Source organism: Jaculus jaculus, chromosome 4, assembly GCF_020740685.1.
Source record: "Jaculus jaculus isolate mJacJac1 chromosome 4, mJacJac1.mat.Y.cur, whole genome shotgun sequence".
Lineage (NCBI taxonomy): Eukaryota > Metazoa > Chordata > Mammalia > Rodentia > Dipodidae > Jaculus > Jaculus jaculus.
The window spans coordinates 134,599,423-134,615,234 of NC_059105.1; the positions used below are offsets into that span (position 1 = coordinate 134,599,423).

The window sequence follows — 15,812 nt, forward strand, 5'->3', positions numbered from 1 at the left end:
TTCTTCTTGGGTTTGTGTAGAATTTTTCTTGGGCTTGTGAAGAGTATAATATATATAGAATTATATTCTACATAAGCCCAAGAAGATCTATAGTGAAATAAGTAACTAGAGTTCAATTTTGAGAAGAAACTGAGAGGAAGCTGTAGTCTCTTTACATACTTCTCATTGTAGTAGTTGGTTATCATTTCCTAATCATTAGGATTTCAAAACATTTGTATATATATATGAAGAGTAAACATAAAATATGACATTGGTGTTCATTTTTCCTGGCTGTGATCAAATGCCTAAATGAAACAATTTAAAGTGAGGCATGATTGACTTGGGCTTGTATGTTCAGAGGTTTTAGTTTTCATCTTCTTTACTTCCTTTGCTTCTGGGCTTCTGAAGCAGCTGGAAAACATGGTGGCAGGAGAAAATAGAAAAGGATACTGTTTACCTCGTGGTGGATAGGAAGAACAGGATGAGGAAGGGACTGGAGACTAGTGTAACATTCAAAGGTACACCCCCTCACCTGAAACCTCATTTCTCAGTGTAGGTTCCACATCCTAGAGTTTCCCAAGCCTCTCAAAATAACATGAAACTTGCAGAACATGAGTCTGTGGGAGATGATTCATGTGCATGCACCGTGACAACCTTCAAGGTGACTTGAATTTAAAGTGTACTTCAAGTATTGTGCATTATATACCATTCAAAAGTATATATAGCCAAGAGTAAACATTATTTTAGGTGAGGACAAATATGTCTTAATATAAAAATAGAGGAGAATCCAAACACTCAATTGAATTGAACTTAATAGGTTTTGTTTTAAATTTGTCAATCAAGAAGGAATGAACAGCTGTCTAAGATGTAAGTATAACCAAAACTATACAGGTTTACATAGCTTGACAGAACTCTATCATTTAAGAAATTAACTTAAGGTATTTTATTATAATTACCATTTACCACATTAAAAGTTCCATCACTGTGTGTATGTATGTATGTATGTATGTATGCATGTGTGTATATATTGCAATGGCATAATACTGGAAGTATATAGTAGGAGAAGCATAAAAATTAACTATTAGAGACTTATTCAGACCTTCATATTTAAAATAATGCCTACATTCATTTCACTTGTCAAATATCCATTTGTTTTTCTAAGATAGCAATTTGAGCATCCAATATTATTTTGCATGTGAACTGTTTTATGTCCTTTGGAACAAATGCAGTCAATGAATATTGGAATATCTTGCATTATTTTAACTTGAGTCATATTTAGGACCCATTTTCAGTCATATAATTTCTTTGAAGCTGTGATTTTTAAGCAGAATACACATCTATCTCTTCTCTGAAGCTTTCTGGGTGACACAGACTTCATTGTAATAGAATTTCCATGAATCATTTTAAATATTTGAATTTTGTAAGCTAATACTTCACAAGAAAAATCCACTTAGGACTTCAAAGGAAATTTTTAAATGCAAATTTTTAAATAATTGAAAAGGGATATGCTTCACAATTTTGCTTATTTTTTTTTCCTGTTAGGCTTCAGGAAATTTTCCTGAGTATGTCTACTATGTTGCATAAGATATCACTGTCTATGCCTATCAATCATCAAATTAACATGCACACTTATTTCCATCCTCCTCAAATTGATCTAACACAATATTGCTCCCAGGTTATTTCAAGTAGAAGTTACAGTGAGCATCTACTTGGAAGACCATGAACCCTATTCTCCTCTAAGGTGTGGTGCTCTATTGGATACAAACTTGCCTAGACCTGTCTCTTTAAAGATTGAATGGGATTTTTCATATCTTACATTCAATTGTTTTAAATTTCTCCAGCCTCTCTTCACTACTTAGACTTTTATAGGAAATGGTACAATGGATAACATAAAAAGCAGCAATAAAATTGTTCTGGTAACTTTTTCTTCTTTTCCTTTGCTTACTCAAGGGGACTTTCAAGGAAAAGTCTATAAACCAGAGACCTGGATTATCAAAGTGAACCAAAAATTATACAACCATGTGCATTTGAAAGTATAAAAGGAAAAAAAAAGCTTTGAACAAAATGTCTATGAGTAACAGTGAAAAAGACAAGACTGCATATGTGATATGTTAGAACGGGAAGGATGTATAGAGGGAGAAAGACCAAGAAAGACTGAAGGGAAGGAAATAGGCAAGGAGGGAGAGAGAGAGAAACAGAAAGAAAGAACAGAGAGAATGAGGGAGGAAATGAAGAAAAAGAAAAAAAAGGAAAGAAAGAAGAAAATATAAAGAAGAAAAATTGATGAATTTAGCAATATCAATATTTAGGCTACAGTATCAATTAGTACAGCTTTAGAATTTCTGTTTTTTAAACTTAGTTTTGTACTCTAAGTACCACAGCAGATGCCACCTCAATTCATAAGCATCAAATGATTCATATTTATAATATTTCACGAAGCATAGCCTTTAGTAATCTAGAAATAGCTTCATTACTAGATTTCCTTGTTAATGAGCAGAAAATATTTCTGTGGATCACTCTGTTACCAATTATTATAATGACGTGGAATTATAACAAAATGGAAAGGAGAGTATCTAGATAATCCTGCCCATGCCACCCTTCAGGGATATAGCTGGAAATTTCTCCCTAAGTGACTTCATGCAACTGAGAAATCACAGTGTGCTGTAACTGCCCTGGGTTTTGACCAGCTGACCTCTGGAATTACAATAGAATCATGTATGTGTAAATGTATTCTTTGAGATCATCCTGCCTTAGCATTTCACTTCATTCTACAGGCATTCAACAAGACCTAGCACTTACTCCTAGCAATAACATAATTGTCCCTGGTCATATAGCAAAGCTAGCCTCTGCTGAATGAAGCTTGTATCGACCTAGACTTGTCCGTGGAAGACATGTTGGAGCAGCAAACAAACAAAAAAATAATTAATTAATTAAATGCTACAGATTTCAATTTTTGTAGAATTTTACACAAGTAAATTGACTTTGTCCTTTATACCTATAAATAATAATAAAATCTTCCTACATTGTTATGAAGGGAAGATATGTCTGCAGAGACACTTCAACAATGTTATTATTCAAAAGGTAGCTAATATAGTGTTATTTTATATTCTCATAGTTATTTGATAATTATTATCATTCATTTATGGGCACTATTGCCCACAAGTTTTTATATTTGCCCTGGGTTGCTCTTATTTAACTAGATTTTTTTTTTTTTTTTTACTTGTCAAAAATAGACATTCATGTGCTGGATGTGGTGGGGCACACCTTTAATCCAAGCACTCAGGAGGAAGAGGTAGGAGGATCACTGTGAGTTCAAGGCCATCCTGAGACTACATAGTGAATTCCAGGTCAGCCTGAGCTAGAGTGAGACCCTACTTCAAAAAAAAAAAAAAAAAATAGGGCTGGAGAGATGCACTTAGCAGTTAAGTAATTGCCTGTGAAGCCTAAGGATCCCAGTTCAAGGCTTGATTCCTCAGGACCCACATTAGCCAGATGCACAAGTGGGCGCACATGTCTGGAGTTTGTTTGCAGTGGCTGGAGGCCCTGGCATGCCCATTCTCTCTCTCTCTCTCTGCCTCTTTCTCTCTCTCACTTTCAAATAAATAAATAAAAATAAAAATAAACAAAAATAATTATATATATATATATATATATATGGCACAGAGAGAAAGAGAGAGAGAGAGAGAGAGAGAGAGAGAGAGAGAGAGAGATTCATGGTTTATTCATACAATGCAATAAATAACCCATATGTCATATTTATTGTGCCTCTAACATATTGTATAACATAACACCAGGGTCAAAAATTTACCTGTGTTTTTCCCCATTTTTACTATGAGAAACTGATTCATGGTATAACTAAATAAATTATTCAAAGAACTCAAAGCAGAGTCAGAATCCTTGGCCCGAGTATACTTTGAGTCTCTACTATGATCTTTCTCTATATCCCATGTTGAAGTCATTTTAGTCAGATAAAAGGACATAGCAGAGTGACAATATTAGTATTTCCATAGCAGATGTGTGAGAGTGCAAGATATGGAATGCATAATAATTGAATTGTAAGTTCTGGTCATTGTTGGGGTTCAAATCCAAACTCTTTGCTCATCTGCTATGTGCCCACAAGCTAGTCCTTTTCTCTTTCCTCAATCTATGATATTCTTATCTATAAAATGAGTACTTATATCATGACATTAATATAAGGATTACATGAGTTCAAACATTTGCAATCAATACACATTCAAATTATGATACTAGGCATGCTTATGGTGGGTTCAGTTTTTCACATATCATAAAAATCTTTCATTTTCATCTCAAAATTTTGCTTAAGACACCTTGATTATAAGTCTTTGCATTAAGTTTAAGATCCTGCCAACATAAGCTGTATTCTTTTATATGGCCAAAAAAGATGTAATATTACATTATGGCTACTGGTCACTAAGCATCTATCATTGCCTTGACAATCTGCTAGACATTTTGCATGTGACTCCTCAATCTTCACATTAAGTGGAAAACTTTTTTTTAATCATTCCAGTTTTAGAGATGGAGATAAAGATTATATATGTATGTATGTATGTATATATATATATACACATAGATAGATAGATAGATGATAGATAGATAGAGATAGATAGATAGATAGATAGATAGATAGATAGATAGATAGATAGATAGACAGATAGTAATAAAAGGGGATTTATGGGACCGGTTAGTCCAACCTTGGCTATCTGCAAACTGAGAACCTGGCATCCACTCAGCCTGGGATGCCTGATGGTTCAGCAGTCCCAAGATGACACTAAAGGCCTGAAGGACTCAGAGATCTGCTGATCTCCCATCTATGTTGGAAGGCAAAGAAGCTGGTTTCTGATGGCAGGGAAAGGTGGCAACAGTGTGTAGATGTACTCACCAACAAGAGTGAAAGCAGTGCTGCTTTTAACCATGGGTCTCTTCATGTCTTAGGCTGCCACCAGAGGACTGCCCCTCTGAGGGGGGGAGGGGGGGCTAGGCCTCACATCTAATTAAGTTGATAATCGAAATTAGCCATCACACTAACTCTAAGTACATATTGTTTTTCACAATACATTTTCCCTGTTAGTTGAACCTGCAAAGTATCATTTCTGAGGATGTTAGGGATATGAGCAGGATTCTTCCAAGTTTTCTCTTTGGAAACTGAATATATTATTTAGGTTTTTGCTTGATGGGTTTTGTTTGTATATTTCCTATATGTGTAATGAATTTGGAAAAGTGAGTGAACTTCAATATTTAAGCTTCAATATTTAACTTCTAAATCATATATAAAGTTAAAATATTTCTAGACCCAGTAATGGATGAAAGGACACTTATCCACTGAAACTTGATTTAAGTTAAATCTCTTTGGCATATATGTGAAGTCTATTGTTTTTCAAATAGGCTTTTTAGCTATATTTCACATTTATATTTCTATCATCATTATATATTCTATAGGACCTAGTGACAATCTTAAACTTTTAAATTTAATGTACATTTGAAACTAGTATAATTGACATAGGCAACATTCTGTGGTATGGACTTCTCAAGATACTAAATCATTATTGTCTTTCATAGACCCATATGAACATAACATGTAGTACACTAACATTGAAGCTATGGTGTCTCATATTACTGTGTGTCCTGTAGATGTAAATATGAAATTTAAGTAACCAAATAACTAATTTTCTAGTTAAATGTCAATAAATGGTAAAAGCAAGGATTTGAATTTTATCTGTTTCTAAACATGCACTAAAATTCCCCTTTGTTCAAGTAGCTTCCATGAAGTTAAAGTTATGAATATTTGAATTTTTAAATTATAAACTGGCAGTCTACTATATGTACTATTTCATCAGGGCTATATTGTTTGCCTAAAAGTCATAAATATTACAATAATTTCATTAATAATTGATATATAATTTCAACTATATCTGTGATATTCTCTGTTGTTATTAATCCTTTTAACAACAAAGTTTACATGTAAGTGTCCTTTCAGTAATTAATGTTTCTCAGAAACTGGTGTTTCCATTCATCCACATTTTTAAAAGTTAATTTAGAAGTGACTGTATAGCTGTATAATTGGACACTGTTGTATCATACCCATATGGAGATCTTTTAATTCATTTATATTCTAATCTTGTCAGTGTGTGCCCTGATACAGTAGCATCTAGACATTTAGACATTTGAAACAAGGTAAATGCATGAGCTCAACTGTTTGTAAGATGGAGCTTTCAACTAGCTCACTGAGCTCTGAAAATAGCAGAATTCTGTAGGGTGGCTCAAAAATTCAGCCTTACTTTTTCAGACTTTAGAATCAATATATTAAATATGTTAATACAGGAAGATGTTAACTATTCCTTATGGAAAATCGCGAAGTTCTCAAATTGAAGGGCTAATTGAAATAGCAGACCACTTTTGTGTAACAGGGGCTCTTCGCATTACGCTAAACCAAAACTGAAGTGGGCTATAAGGCACAGAGAGGATCTTTGAGAAAGCTTTGTTCCAAAAGGCTCTTTATTTGTACCAATAACCTAATCTTATTATTCCTAGAGAATCTGATATACTCATATCCTCTAAGTGCCACAGAGGCACAAAACACAAGACGCAGTACATTTGCTGAATCATATATCAAACTGAGAAGGGTTTTGTTAAAAATAATTCTTTTGAAGAACATATTCAGCCTCAATTGTCTATCCACGGCTGGCCACATGCTGGTTTTCTCTCTTGATTTCTACCCCTTTAGCTCTCCCTTTATGTCTTTTTCCTAGTTATAAAGAGCATTCTAGCCTCTGATAATGACTTACAAGCCTTATTATAAATTGTTGGTGCTTTGGAGGTATAACAAAGGGTATTTTTTTCATATTCAGTTACAGAACCAATCATATAAGAAGAGCTTTGTTTCAGTGAGTGTGTTTGCTGGTTCTAAAGTTTTGTGAAGCCATATTTCTCTTTGAAAATCATTGTGTAATTTAATTTTAAGAATATAATTACAGTAAGTGGCAGAAAGGTACCTTGTAAATCTCTGCCAAAGGGACAAGATGAAGACAACGTGGTTCAAAAGTTCAGAATTCAAAGCATCAAAGTACCGAGCTGGAAGAAAGGAAATTCCTCTGGGATCACCATCATTTTCTTACATTCCCACCAGTGCTCTGCAGGCTTGTTCTGAACAACCATTTTCCACAGACCCCTCATTACAATTCTTTGCTATGAGTGGCCACAGTCACTTGAAACTCACATTAAAAGACAAGGCAGTTATCCACGTTGTCATTTTGTTTTCTCTATGGCCAGAGAATTAATCACTTTCTCAAGAGCCAAATTCTACCATTTCCTTTACTTTTGGGAAAGGAGATTTTCAGAAAATGCCACCGTGTAACCACAACATATTCTTTAAAAAGAAATGCAATATGTCATTTAAAGAAAGAAAATTACCAGGAGACAATTTTAGCAAAGGTTTGGTTATTGAATGCATATTTGAGAGGTGACCTCACTTCGGGTCCAAATCAGTTCTAGAAGTACCCTTCACATGATGAAAAGCTAATGTCTTCATACAAGTGAGCTTTGTGGGCTGGCTGGGTGACAGGCATTTGGTTGGCTTCCATTTTCACCAGCTTAGATATCCAAACAGGGAAAAGGCTGAATGGAAATCAACAGAACAGTCTTTCCAGGAAACAAATCTGGATAGAATAGATGTGACTGATGCCTGGCTCAGCAGGGAACCAGTGCATTGATTTCATCGTTAGCATATCAAAATACTCAGCTAGAACATTGAATAATCCTGCCGAATTACACTAACATGATATGTATTCAGGACCAGACAACTAAGATATATATTTTCTATGCCTTTAAATTTCAAATCTGAGCTGGAGAGTTAGTTCAGTGGGTAAAGCACTTGTCATGACTGATTACCTAAACTTCAATCCTCAGAATCTATGAAAAAAAAAAATAAAGAAAAAGCTACTACTTTGGGAGCCTCTGTGTCTCTGGATACCTGGTTTCGTAGGAGTTGATTGTCCTCTATCTCCTTCAACCTTGGGCTGGTACCAGGTTCACCAAAAAAGCAGCACTCTTGCTTTTTTCCCCAATTATTTTCACTTTCAGCTGAGGCCCTTTTGAGGGATGGGGTGGTTCTCTTCTGCAGAAGGGGGGCCAGAAAGAATGTTAGAGCTGCACATTGGGTCACGATACACAGAGACATTTCCTCCTACCCACAACTGATGGCTAACCCCACAATGCACAACCCATGTACCTCAACAAGGAGGATCCCTGTGGAGTGGGGAGGAAGGGAGGAGGCTAACAATGGTAATAACTTGACTATATTCACTGAGTACAAAACTAAAAAAAAAAAAAAAAAAAAAGCTAGTATCAGTGTCTGGCTTCTGTAAGACAGGAACATTTCCTGAAAGTTTTTGAACAGAAAAAGAAACAAAAAGAAATGTTTCCTCAATCAGATATAGAATGTGAGGACCATTTAGAAAATTGTGTTCTGATCTTTACTGTACAGAATTGTACGCATACTCCCATACACACACACACACATACACACTTGCACTAAGCAAATAAATGAATCACAAAATTTAGATGACAAACATTTTTCATGATTCTAAGTAGATTATTCTATGATTAATTGCTTACTATTTTCCTTAAGGTATCTCTTAATATCTAAACTATAATGTGGATGTGTTGATGTTACTGCTGTTAAAAAGGAGGTAATTATAACAACATTAAAATATTTCTCTAAAAGAAAAATACTCTGAAATTTCAGGGCATTTTAATCTAAATTTATGGAACTCTTATTCAGTAATGACTATGATCAACATAAGTAAATTAAATTATTATGGCTTTTATGTGAGATGATGGGTATATCTGTTATTGAAGGTTTATATGTGTTTTGTGCATGCATGTGTGCAATGGGTTTTATCGATTGTCAACTTGACAAGAGCTAGAATCATCTGCAGGGTTTACTTTTATTAGGTTGAGGTGAGAACTGTGGGCAGGACCTTTCCATGGCTAGAGTGCTAGAATGTATAAAAAGGAAAGAGCTGAATAAGTAGCCTGCGTTGGTAGCTCTGTGTTGCTTTCTCACTGTGGTCTGAATGTGACCAGAACCTACCACCATGCCTACCACACCATGATGACCATGACCTGCATCTGTGAGCTGAAATAAACCATTCTTCCCATCAATGGATTCTTATGAGGTATTTTTTGTGTCAGTGAAGACTAGGTAAAGAATACGATGTGTATGTGCATATTCATATGCGTGTTGGTATATGTGTATGCACATAAATGTGGAGGCCAAAGGTTGACACCTGGTATGTTCCTCAGTTACTCCCTAGCTTATTCTTTGAAACAAGGTCTATTTTAAAATTGATAGCTCATCAATTTGACCAGACAAGCTGAGAAGTGAGCTCCCAGGTGACCTGTCTTCACATCCTCAGTGCCAGGATTATAGGTTTATACCAATATAAACATTTAACTTGGGTGCTGAAAAGTCAACTTTAAGTTACCACGCTTGTGTGACATGCACTTTTCCCACTGAACCAGCTTCCCAGCCAATAGATGATGTTTTAAAGCAGGAGAGATAAATACGTGTATTTAGCAGGGATAGATGTCTCTATTTTTTTTTTCTTTTAAAAACTAAACAGAATTGAAAAGCTACCCACTGTAAATATACTAATTCATACTTGTCAAAGTAGTGTGTCATTATGTATGTGATGTGTGCCTTACATTGATGTGCATGTAATAGTCCATATGGGTCAAATGTAAGCCATAGCATTTATAGTGCATTTTTACTAGAGTTTAGTTTAAAAAATGTTATTTTGCAGATAAATTATTTCACAAAACTCATTGATGTTGGAGCCACTTTAAAACACAGTAAAAAGCAAAAACATAGTAATGACCAAGGGCTGCTAACCACACCTTTACCTAAGCCAGGAAGTGTACAGCAAAGGGTCTTGGTTGAATCGTGCAGAGGTAAACAGGGAATGCCCAGCTAAATCACCATGGTCACGGCCATTCTTACTGGTATGAAGTTTTGATTTCCAGTCCTGTGATGACTGTTGATGAGCATTCTTTATATACCTGTTGGTCATTAATTCTTCTTTGATAAGTCTGTTTACTTATCATTATTGCCAAAATCGAATAGCTATTTGTTTGTTTTGCTTTGTCGGGCTATTGATTTTTTGAATTTCTATATATTCTGGATAATAATGCTTCATCAAATGTGTCATTTATGAATATTTTATCCCCTTCTATGGGGTCTGTTAACACTGGTGACGGTTTCCTTTGCTCTACAAATGCAATGTTTATTTCAAAAAGCTAGACAAGAGAATCTTGAGTTTCCCTCTCAACAAAGGGCTGTTTGGATAATAGACATGTTTAAACTGAGTAAAGCATTGCATAGAGTATAGGTGTATTAAAACGTCCCACACATGTTCCATTAACATTTGTAAATTTTATGTTGCTATGTATGAGTTAAAATTTTAATTAAAACAAAATCCTTACTGCACTTTATCCTTATATACTTAAATGTAATCTCTAATATTCACTTAGTAGCAAATACTTAATAACCATAGAAGGGACTATATTTTCTTCTTTCAATCTTTAGCTCAAGAGTCCTTTGAGCATGAGTTAACATCTTGCATTTCTTAAAGGAAGTAGTTGCAGTAATTCTCTTTCCTTGCCAATAGGGTAGAAAACTTGGTAAAATTTGGTCAGTCTTGTCTTCACAGACGTCTAGCTGCCTGGCTTGGCTGTACACTTACCAGGCATGTGTGGGGGAGTGACACACATTTCCCCTCCTGCCAGAATCAAGAAGTTATTTTGACTGTGTTGATTTCTTTGGTGATGACTGATTTAGTTGAATTTTTTCATATTTTTAAGAACCTCCATCAGCTAGAGCAGTGCTTTGATTTGTTATTCCTTGTTCTTCTGTTTACAAGTGTTCTTAAATGCAGAGAAAAGTGTTGATTACATTTTATTCTAAGGAAAGTAACAGTAGCTCTTGTGTGCCTTTGTGATCTGATGTACATGAATGCTTATATATGATAACATAAATAGAAGTGATATTAGTTAAGTACACATGACTAAACAAAATAGCAATGTCCATCACTCCCATGTCAGTTCCATATATTTTTTAGTTTTCCTTACCTCTAAAGTGTTATTATGAGCCAAACAGAACTATTTTATGTAAGTTGCATCTGAACATATAAGTACACAAAGTAGCCTTGAATGTGTGCATAGTTTTTGGTGTTTTTTTTTTTTTTTTTTTTTTGAGGTAGGGTCTCACTCTAGCCCAGGCTGACCTGGAATTCATTATGTAGTCTCAGGGTGGCCTCAAACTCAGAGTGATCCTCCTATCTCTGCTTCCTGGGCTTAAAGGCACATACCACCATTCCTGGTTCTTAGTGTTTTTTTTTTTTTTCTTTCTTTCTTCTACTTTCTTTCTTTCTTTTTTTCATGACCAAAGCCAGTATTTGCATCAGGTCTTTCAACAACATTATCATCACCTGTGATAAATACTTTATTTCAGCATTCCAAGGATAACAATATTATTTATTAACTACATCTATGATTATACAACATGTCTTTTAGAAACATATTTCATTTATTTATTTGAGAGAGAAAGAGATAGAGAGAGAGAATGGGTGAGCCAGGGCCTGCAACCACTACAAACGAACTCCAGATACATGTGCCCCCTTTAGCATCTGGCTTATGTGGTCCTAGAGAACTGAACTGGGATCATTTGGCTTTACAGGCAAGCACCTTAACCGCTAAGCCATCTCTCTATCCCCAAAAGATGGCTTTTTACAAACATTATATTTCTAATCTAAATGTATCAATGAACATTTTCTGACTTTTATGTGTGAGATCTTTTGCACAATAAAGATTGTAATTGATGTTGTTGCCACCATAACCCATTCCAAAGGGCACACCAGTCAAGTTCAAAACTAAATAGATAATATCCCCATGTAATGGTGTTTTGTATGTACTTCATAAACTGATAGATGGGTATGGAAAAAGAACATTTTTACATAATGAATTTACTATGAGTTCTGGCACTATACGATGTCTTGAGACTGTTAACCAGGTAAACAAATATAAGACATTTGATAATATTTGTGCATTTTAAAAAATTTTTCTTTTGTTTATTTTTATTTATTTATTTGAGAGCAACAGAGAGAGAGAGAGAGAGAGAGAGAGGCAGATAGAGAGGGAGAATGGGTGCCCAGGGCCTCCAGTCACTTCAAACGAACTCCAGATGCATTCACTGCTTGTGCAGCTGGCTAACATGGGTCCTGAGGAATTGAGCCTTGAACTGGGGTCCTTAGGCTTCACAGGCAAGCGCTTAACAGCTAAGCCATATCTCCAGCCCAATACTTGTGCATTTTTAATTTTGATGATTCCCATGATTTCTAGAACAATGTTTCTTGCATAGAAATTAGCCTTTACACACACACACACACACACACAGACACACACACACACACACACACACACACACAAACAAACAAGCAAATTTGAAAGACAACAATTCACAACAATCTTGAAAATTGGAAAATTCTAAATAACAGCTAGTTTAACACATAAACCTGAAAGCAAAAGTTTCATAGGTATTTTAGTCTTTAAATATCTAATGAGCAAAGAATCTATTCATTATTTCTATAGATGAGTTAACACAATATCTTTTTATTCTTGGTATCTTTCTTTTACATTTCTGTGTATGGAAAAGGGCAAAAGATGTTTGGTGAAGTACTAGCCAGAAATTTCAACAGTTTGATTAAGTCCTAGAAATTCACTGTTTTGCTCTTTGTACAAGAGGCACTTCTTTAGCCCAAGTTTACAGATGAGGATCGTCTAAGATCAATTACCTAGCGAGTGGAGGAGCCTGAGGGATTACAACTCTCAAGACCTGGTTCCTGAGCTCATGTTTCTCAAAGGCTTTGTAATTTCTGTTCTTATTTACTCTTGTCTCACAGAACCCCCTGACTGTCACAGGAGCCTCCTGACGCTGCATTTGCCTTTTCTGACCTTCACTCTGGACTTCAGACTATATTCCTACAAAATTGATTGCTTAAAATGTACCTTTTGTACTTAGTCTTTGGAACTGTCTATTCTTAGAAATGTCTTGGCTTCTTTTCCCCAGCTATTGGTAGCCTTTCAAGGTCTTTGTGGGAAGGGGATGGTTTATTTTCGTTGGCTAAATAATACCATTCTCAAAAGCAAAAGTATACAGGGTAAAGACATTTCTCCATCTTCCATGACAGCCCACTCTTTGTGTGTGGGTCCCTACTCAATTACAAAAATAAACTAAACACCCATATTAAAGTGATAGTACTATATACAAAATAATAAAATACTAGGAATATAGACACATGTTTATGTGAATTTATATCTGATGTTATAGTTAGACACATTTAGAAAATAATAACATAGAGAGATGGCAAATACTTTCTGCTTTAACCAATAATCACTAAATCCAGGTTCTTGGATTTTTCTAAGATCTCTCTAAGTTAGCCCTAAAAAAGGTGGCCTCAGACCATGTTAGGAATAGATATTTAGATGACTGTAAGTTAAGTGATATCATGGTTGCTTTCTCCTTTCTACAAACTTTCTTTTCCTAACTTAATTTAGGAGAAATTATTATCTTTACCCAAAAAGATGTTTTCTGATTTGTGCAATTTAAATTCTGCTCTTTACCCACAAATAATTGTAACTTAATTATCAAATATCAATATCTTTTGAAAACCAAACAGATTTTAATTATCACTTTTCTCAACATTAAAAAAGAAAATTAATGGTGCCAATATTGTTCTCTCAAAACTCTCTTTGCAGACATACTTTAAATTTAAAAAGCATGTATTGAACATGCATTAAAGGGAATCATTTGTTTGTGTTACAGATAAAAATAGAGTGGTATATTCTCATGACTTTAATAGCAGTTTCTGAAGAGAACAGAAAATAAATACAGAAGCAGGATTTTATGTGCCATTGAATTTAACTCTTTGAAAAGAAACTCTACCCTAACCTTTTTTTTTTTTTTTTTTTTTTTGGTTTTTCAAGGTAGGGTCTCACTCTGGTCCAGGCTCTCCTGGAATTAACTATGTACTCTCAGGGTGGCCTCAAACTAAGGGCAATCCTCTTATCTCTGCCTCCCAAGTGCTGGGATTAAAGGCGTGTGCCACCACGCCCAACTGGAAACACATCTTAAATACCTCAATTGAGCCCCCATGACTCTGAAAGAAAGGAGTAGGAACTAAAAACCTATGATGAAATGAAATATCAGATAGCATAAAAACGATGCTGTTGCCAGGTTTTATCTGTACACAGAACTAGACTGAACCAGAGGGATGTCTATTTTTATTTTGGATTTTACATTCCAATAGCTCCTTTTTTGTTTGTTGATTTTTCGAGGTCATATCTTGTTCTAGCCCAAGCTGACCTGGAATTCACTATGTAGTCTTAAGCTGGTCTTTCTTTCAAATAGTTCCTCCTACATCTGCATCCACAATGCTGGGATTAAAGGCATGCACTACCACACTCAACTCAATACCCCCTTTTAAGTCACCATTATTTCACCATCATATAAAATATTCTTCTCAGATTGAGAACATTTTCACTAAAGCACAAGGATGCTTACTGCCATCAACATATTTTCATGAAATAATAATGTAGAACTTAACTTTCACAATGAGGAACATTTTCTGTTTAATTTTCAGGTTGGGTTTAGTATGTCTATTATATCATTACAGAGGGATGGCAAGCAGGTGAACACATGACTTGAATGGTGACATTTTTCTAACAGTTAGTAAGCTTGTCTATACAGTGAAGCCCTTAGGCCAGAGGCAGGAACATGTTTCTCTTGACATTGATTTCCACTGAGCCACATTGTGCTTTACCACACTGTACTGATTTGTCTGAAAATATGGGAAGTATTTTATAAAGGTTAGGACATAAAACAAACAAATACAATTTTATTTCATCTTATGAATCCTATAGCTGAGTGCAATTTTATAACCAGAAATAAAAAAAAATCTATAAACATTATGTTTAACCTAGATAAAAAGAGAGATGTAAGTTTGTCACATGGCATTGCAGAAACCCAAAGTAATATAAGTGATTAAAAACTAATATAAATTCAGTGCTTACTTTGATAATATGTGCCTTAAACTCACAGCATTTTTACTGAATAACAAAGTTTCTTTTCTATCCATTGCTTTATATGTTGTTGACTTCATTTGCTATACATGATGAAAATGGCATACCTAGGTAAGTGTTTTCATGCATATTTGAAACTGAAGCCAAATATCAAAATAGGGAGAATAAGCATCTCATAGAATGAATGGCTGTGTTGCTCAATACTTTAGGAAGCTCACAAGACTGACATTATATTATGACTAGTTTCAAGTTCATTACCCATGATGCATTGCATTTAAAAAAGCTATCTTATTTATTTGTAAACAGAGATAGATACAAGCAGAAAGATAGAGAAAAAGGAAAGAGAGAGACAGGGAGAGAGAATGGGTACATCAGGACCTCCAGCCGCTGCAAACAAATGCCCAGTGTGTGTGCTGCAAAGTGCATCTGGCTTATGTGGGTACTGAGGAATTAAACCTGAGGCCTTAGGCTTCAAAGGCAAATGCCTGAATCACAAAGCCATCTCTCCAGCCCCCTGCATTGCATTTTGACAGGCATTTTAAGTGATAATTTTTTCAGGAGAAGAAGTGATTGAATAAGGAATAGTACAATAAACTTGTTATAATTTCCAAGCATACTCATTGATCTTATGAAAAAATTATAGCTAATATACTTTGAAATGTATAACTATGTTATCTATA

At 34.9% G+C, this 15,812-nt stretch overlaps 1 protein-coding gene across 19 annotated transcripts in view; it reads left to right on the forward strand.

Moving 5' to 3' along the window:
- Positions 1–15,812, forward strand: part of Robo2 (roundabout guidance receptor 2) — a 1,359,396-nt gene that overhangs the window by 709,567 nt on the left and 634,017 nt on the right. The window lies entirely within an intron of this gene.